The sequence below is a fragment of the Ammospiza caudacuta genome, chromosome 1 (assembly GCF_027887145.1).
Source record: "Ammospiza caudacuta isolate bAmmCau1 chromosome 1, bAmmCau1.pri, whole genome shotgun sequence".
NCBI classification, from domain to species: domain Eukaryota; kingdom Metazoa; phylum Chordata; class Aves; order Passeriformes; family Passerellidae; genus Ammospiza; species Ammospiza caudacuta.
The window spans coordinates 102,403,928-102,411,097 of record NC_080593.1 but is presented as its reverse complement, the minus strand read 5'-3'; positions in this window follow the sequence as shown (position 1 = coordinate 102,411,097).

The following is a 7,170-nucleotide window of genomic DNA, read 5'->3' as shown; positions in this document are numbered from 1 at the left end:
CACATGCTTGGGGTGGACCATGCACTTAAATACAGAGGCCTCTCCTCTCCTGGAGAAGCTCTGCTTTCTGATGCTTGCTCAGCACACTAATATAATAAAGGTCTGTAATAGCTGTAAGCTCAGATCTAGATTTTTCATTCATCACACCCTGAAAACAATCCCTTTGTCTTTTGAACCCCCATACAGCAGTTCAATCAATAACTTTTTAACCTTTTCAAAACTCTTCCAAAATTACGTACATTTTTATAAAAAGCAAATTGAACAGCTTTACAGCGAATTTTGTATATGCTCTGAGAGAAGACAGTAGCTAGAGGGGTTTACTACTAAGGGGTATTAATAACAAGCTAAAATGCTCCCTCCTACTGAGGCCTCTAAGTTAAGAGCCCTCTCTGCATCTCCCCATAAGCTATAAGTTGGTCCAGACTTATGGCATGCCCAAGTTTAAGACCTGCCTAGGGCTGCAACACCAAAAATGAGTTAAGAGTGCTGCACAGTCCCACAGGAAAAACCTGAGGGGATGAAACTGTGCCCATAACCATGATGGAAAGGGCCCTATGAGTGTATTAGATGTGTCCAAGCTGCCCTAGGGCTCTCTGATGCAGAGCCCTATTTAGCCACGCTGATCTCAGACTGACAGCCAAACTGCCAGTGGGGATGGTGGAGAAATCCACTGGTGGACAATGGCAAGGTGCAGCACAGAGGTGGGCCCAAAGCTTTTCCACAGACAGACAAACAAGTGGAAATGTAGCTGCACTCATGGTCACAGATGGGACTAGATAATTGTCACAGACATGTTTTATGAAAAATCCTTTCCTTAGGATTTTTTCTCCTGAGAAGCTGAGAGGCCTCGGGAACAAAATGTAAGCAATGGTTATCTGCTGCTGTGGAATGCAACAGGTGGATCTGTGATTGGCCCATGTTGGTTGTTTCTAATTAATGACCAATCACAGCCCAGTTGTCCAGACTGTCTCAGTCAGTCACAAGCCTTTGTTATCTTTCCTTTTCTATTCTTAGCTAGCCTTCTGATGAAATCCTTTCTTCTATTCTTTTAATATCGTTTTAATATAATATATATAATAAAATAATAAATCAAGCCTTCTGAAACATGGAGTCAGATCCTCGTCTCTTCCCTCATCCTTGGACCCCTGTGAACACCACCACAGATAAAGTGTTGGGGAGAGAGCCAGTGACAGAAAGTTGCATCATCCCCTGAGAAGCAGATGATGGGGATCCATGAGAACAGCATGGGAATCATTTTGTTCACACATACATTAGCACAAAACTTCTCCTTTCTGTGTTTTCATTTATCTTTGATTCATATCCTGCAACAGCAACTTTCTGTCCAGCAAGTGGGCACTTTTCTGAGACGTGCTGCTTCCTGACCTCACCCTGTGTTCACTGTTTCATCTGCCTAAATTTACTCACTGAGAACAAAGACATCATTGTACACCACTGGCCCATCTGCTCTAGAGAGCTGCTTCAAGTTGTAGTTAGCAGCAGATGTTTCCTAAGGAAGCACCCTCAATATTCTGAATATCCCCAGTGAATGTTCAAATGTATTAACTGCAAGAAATACCATCACATATTTATAAGAAAGGCCTTTTTTGCATGCTTTGTTACTGCACTTCCTTAAAGATACGATAAGAGTATTTCACAGTGAATTGTAACACATTTTTACATTCTGCAGTTGTCTGTCCACATTTTGAAATGTTTAAGATGCTGTTTTATTTCACAAAAAAAAAAAAAAAAACCTTAGTATTTCTTGCTGCATAGAGCACTGTACTGATTCCTCTAATGCTGAGAACCTGCAACAAAATGATGAATGCTCTAAATCCTTATATGCCCCAATGAAGGCTTTGGGAAGAATTCCTGTATCCGTAGTCCTGAAACTTTTTAGAACCCACATTTTTCACCTTGCTCCTGTGATACTGCCACTGTTTTCAACAGTTTTGTCAAAACTTAGTGGATTTTGTCATTTAATTGTGCAAAATTAGTAAAATGTGGGCTATCATCTATAGCCATTTGAATACTGAGTGAAGTCATGCCCAGGTACTTCAGACTGCAGGGTAATTTTTTATTTTTAATAGGAAATCAAGAAGGAAAACTTTTTCATTATACATTTCTTCAATTTCTATTTGGTTTTTTTTCTGAGTTCTATTTCCACTTGTTTAATTGTCCACTGTTTCTGCCTTTTGAGACTCCCAAAAGCTATTGCCCTCAATTGTAACACATATATGAGCTGTCTCCTGAGCCATACCTCTGTGCCAAATAACTGTCGAGGAGCTAGTATAAAGTCCTTGTTTCATTCAAAGCAAGTATTAAATTTTAGAAAATGTTCTGAATTACATGAAAAATGTCTCTGAGATTACTTCCTTTCCTAAATTAATCTTTTTTTTTTCTGTAAAGTATTTTTACTTTTCAAAAAGCATGAGAAATTACAAAGCCAGTAAATGAAATCCAAATAAGCAGAGATGGAGCACATGTTCATTTTAAAACAGGAGGCAGGTCTTTCTTAATAATTTTATCAAGCTGTCATCTCAGAGTGGCCACCTCTGAGAAGCTGTCAGCTTCACTGGTATAAATGAAGTTGGAACAAGGGAAGATTGCCAAGCACAGGCTGCTCCAAAGGACCAACTGCAGCCACCAAGGGGCAGTGCAGTGAGCTTCGAAAGAGTATTCTGGGCATGCCCCAGCACCCTTCCAAACTCAGGGGAAACCCTGTAAAAATAGTGGTACTGGTGAACATGGTGCTGGTGTACTAACTGTAAAATTTCATTTTGTACAACCAATCGAAGTCTGGGCCACTTCAAGTGTTTTTAACTCTTCTGAAGGTGTATAGTATTTATTTCTAGTTAGAACTAGACTGCTTCCTTTTTCCCACTGCTGGATCCTGTTGCAGTTTGGCCTGCTAGCCAGAAGAGACAATTGTTAAATTTCTATTTCTCATATGCCTTCCAAAATCTTCCCTTTATGAACATATCTTTTTTAAACATGTTTCTTTCTGTGAGAAGGAACAACTTGATAAGTAGACTCATCTTAAACTTGCTTTTAGAAAGCGTGTTTTCCAATTCTTTAATAAATCCTATAGCTACTAATAGCCTTCCTTTGAAAGTGGATATCAAAACCAGAGCTAGAATGCCAGTTACACTGTGCTAAAAGCCAAATGCTGCATTACCCACCTGCCTATGCATCTAAAGATTACATTAATCCTTTCTCCATTGCAGTGCTCGAGGAACTTCTGATTCACCGCAAGCTCAATTTTTGGTCCCACTCTTACCACCACTTCCACATTCTTTCATTTCTTTCTGTTCATAAGCCCAAGCTCCATATTTCCAGATGTCTGACTTCTCTAAATTCAGGGATTCAAGTCACATGGATCACTCTTCCATTCTCAGTCTTTCTGTTATTTTTTTTCCCAAGTTTATCAGTAAAAAATCATATGCCTTGTGGCCAAAGCATTTTCTCTCAGTATACAAATCCCCACCAAAATTTATAAAATAATCCACCAGGATTCCTGGTATGTAATACTGGAATATGTCATTTCATGTGCATTTTGAAGCATTAACAGAAAAGTAACAGATTTCTAGAAATATTTATAATATACATTTTTTTTTCACAAACTGATGGCTGGTTTTTAGTTTCCACTACTTCAATGGCTTTTTTAAAAAGAACAATTGGAAATTGAGGCTATAAATGATAGGAGTGGAGAGCTGGCAGAGCACTAACAAAATAAGACAAAAGCATTGAGTGGACTGAAGGAAGGAAGGAAGGAAGGAAAAACATTGGAAAATGTTAAAAATAACTGAATTATATCTTAAAACAATTGGAGACATTACCCCAAAGTAACAGACAAGTTGAGTTACAAGAAGGAAGAGCATGTGTTAGGAGGTTACATCCTGAGGTAAATGTGAATGGAGCATAATTAGACAGCTGCATGAACTTACCACCTTTCTACAGGTGTTAAAAAACCTACATACAGATGAGTGGTTTCATGTTAGGGTACACATTTAGCCAGGATGCAAAAGGATTGGATATTCATACAGCTACACATCACACGTCTACTCAGTCTACACATCTGCATTGGTACTTCACTTTGTCAAATGCAATCCCCAATGGGCATAACCCCAGTGGTGTGATGACAAGCTGAAGCAGATTCATGCATTTTTAGTACCTTTGCTGCATGTGCACAGCCACACAGTCACCCAAGACTGAACCATGGGAGAGGTCTGACTGACTTCAGCTAAGTAAAACCTCTGTGGTGAATCTAATTATTTCTTTAGAGATTTCTGAATAAGCAGCCATTATGTAATTTTTTTGTTTGTTTTCTTATTTAATGGGCACTAAAATTGCACCCATATACCTAAAACATCTTTGAATAAAGAAGTGTATCACCACTATCATCATCATAATTTCCACATGCAAGGTAGAACATTTTTGGCAGTTGTCCATGTAGTGTTAACCCACAATTCTTCAACAAGTAAATATTTTTCAGATGCATAAGATTATGAATGATTTAGTGAAAAGCATATAGTGAGGTCTGTATGTGTCAGTATAGAGAATCTCATCACTTTGCAAGTCCTGAGCATCACAAAGGGTCCATTAATCAAATAAAGTCACAATCAAAGAAATACAAACAAGGTATCGTAACAAAATTAACAGCAAGTGCTGGTAGATATGGAGTAAGAGTGAGGCAAATGCAACATTAGGGATAAAAGATTACTGTAATAATTAAATCTATGTTTACAGCTATTTTTAAAGCCTTTGAATTCTGGAGAAATTATTCACCCATTTACACACAGATCTTTACTTCAGATTACATTTGTTTTTTGTGGGATCTTCTAAGTGCCCCCCAAGAAAGAAATTTACAATCTTCACATAAAAATGCCTAAAAATGCTCACAGAATGTATGCAACAGCATTTTGATAATCAGGATGGAATTTTGAAACAGTATAGTTGTAATATTTCTATTTTTGTGGCTATTCAAGAGACCATGACCAAGTCTATGTTGGATTCAATATTTGTTTCATGTAGAAACTTCAACAATGAAATTAACTGTTTCGTTTGTTAAAAAGGAAATACTAGCCATCTCTGAATCTGCATTACCTTGATGAAGTTCCTTCATTCTTCTGACCTTTCCTTGTAGTGACAAGGAAAACCCCTTCCTTCCATGTATTTATTGAGTAAACTAAGCAGCAGGATTTCTCATCTGATAAAATGTCAGCTGCAACCATCTTCAAACACTTCCCAGAGCTCTCCCACTGTTTTTTTCAAGAAACATTTTAATCACTCCACCAAAATCAAAACTCTTAAATAGTTGATTTGCTGCCTGGACTAAAATTTGTTCTTTCCAGGCATTCCATATAAAGGATTTGCACTTGTATGGGGTTTAGATTCACAGATTAGCAATATTTCATTAGAGCCACATTTCTTACTGATTTATCAGTATTTCAGAGGACTACTGTTGCTATATTTGTTTTAATCCTTTTGCTTCAAATGCAATTCTTACAGAAAATCATTTCTATAAATATATTCCAATATTAGATTACTTAATTCCAGAAGCTTTCACAAAAAAAAAAAAAAAAAAATTAGTCCTGAGGTGTCAAAGAGTGAATGGAGAAAACCTTTTTCTACAGACCAGAGATGAAGCAACTCCTCTGCAAAAATGTGTTAATAAAAGCAATGTGTTAACAGCTGGGAAGGAATATTGGCTCTGATTTCAGAGAGAACAGGGTTTGAGAACGTGGCGCACAAAAGCCATTGCCTAGCTTGGAGTTTGTTCCCTAGCTCGTGGTTTTATCCCTGCCTCACCCTCAGACTTCCAGCTTGATTTATTCCTGGCTTTATCAACGTTAAACTCAGCAAGAGTGAACTTGGATATTTATTTTGTAGAGAAATTAAAGCTGAAGGGTGACAGAGTGGCATGAGACAGCGAAGTGCTTGGAAAGTAGAAAAACTGCTCCAACGCAAAAAAAAAAAAAAAAAAAAAAAAAAAAATACTTTAAAAATAGGGACAAAGGGACAATAGCAAAGTGATGCCTGGGTTAGTTTCCTTCAGGGCCAGGGAGGAAGTCAGGAAGTCTGTGCGGCACCTGCCCCAGGGGCAATCCTGCCGAGCGCGGCTCCCAGAGCACCAGGAACCCACCAGGAGTGCCCAGGCGCCTCCTGGCTTGGATATCGCTTCTCTTGGTTGTTTCTCGTTCGTGAAACAACCAAAAAAGTGAGCAATAACTGAGAAACTGCAGGACTCTCGAGTAGGAAACGCTTTCCCCCTCAGTGTTAGCTTTGGCCGCCTCAGCAGGACAGCTCTCCTTCAGTGCTGCGGGTCACAGTGTCCTTCCAGCAGGGTCACACAGCCGCTGGGCACTGCTTCCAGCAGGAGAAAGTCCTAGAAATGGGATCAGTTCGAGCCGGTTTTTCCTATTCTCATTCACCCCTAAAGCTTCAAGGTCAAAAAGGCTCTCCCCCCTTACAGAGGGTCTCTGGATACAAACCCGAGGAGCAACAGCTCTTCCCTGAGGCCGCGCTCCCTGCAGGCGTACGGCGGTGCTGACCGCCCTCCCCTCACGGACAGCGGGCGGCGAGCTGAGGCTGCCCCCGTCACGTCCGAGGCTTTTCCCTGGCCCTGAGCCCTCAGTCGCTCCCTCCCTCCTCTCCCATTCCCAGCCGGTGTCCCGGCAGCTCCGGGGCAGGGCACTCGCTCCCTCTGCTGGCAATGCGCGGGCCCCGCCGGAGACAGAACTCGAGAGATGCTAAAAGGATTTATCTGACCCTCATCCCTGTCTCTGGCTGTCATACACACACTGGCTGCACGGATGTACAACCAGTTTTAAGGAAATGGATCAATAAATGAGATTTAATACATGTCTTTTTAAGATATGCCCATTTAAAACCACTTTTATTTAAAGTGTGTTTTTATTTTAAGGTCAAAAGGAAAGGAACTATTCAACATCTAACATGGAAACAATAACATCCGATTACAAAGGCATGGCAAAAGTTTCTAATATTCTTATTTTTGTTTTAATAAATAAATTTTTAAGTTTTTCTACTAATATATTTTACCACAAGGACTTTACATCAGCTTTATTATTTCCAGTTAACTTAGTAGAAGAAAACTACAGGAATAATATTCCACAAATTCCCTCTACTCCAAGTGACACATACTGTTATGGA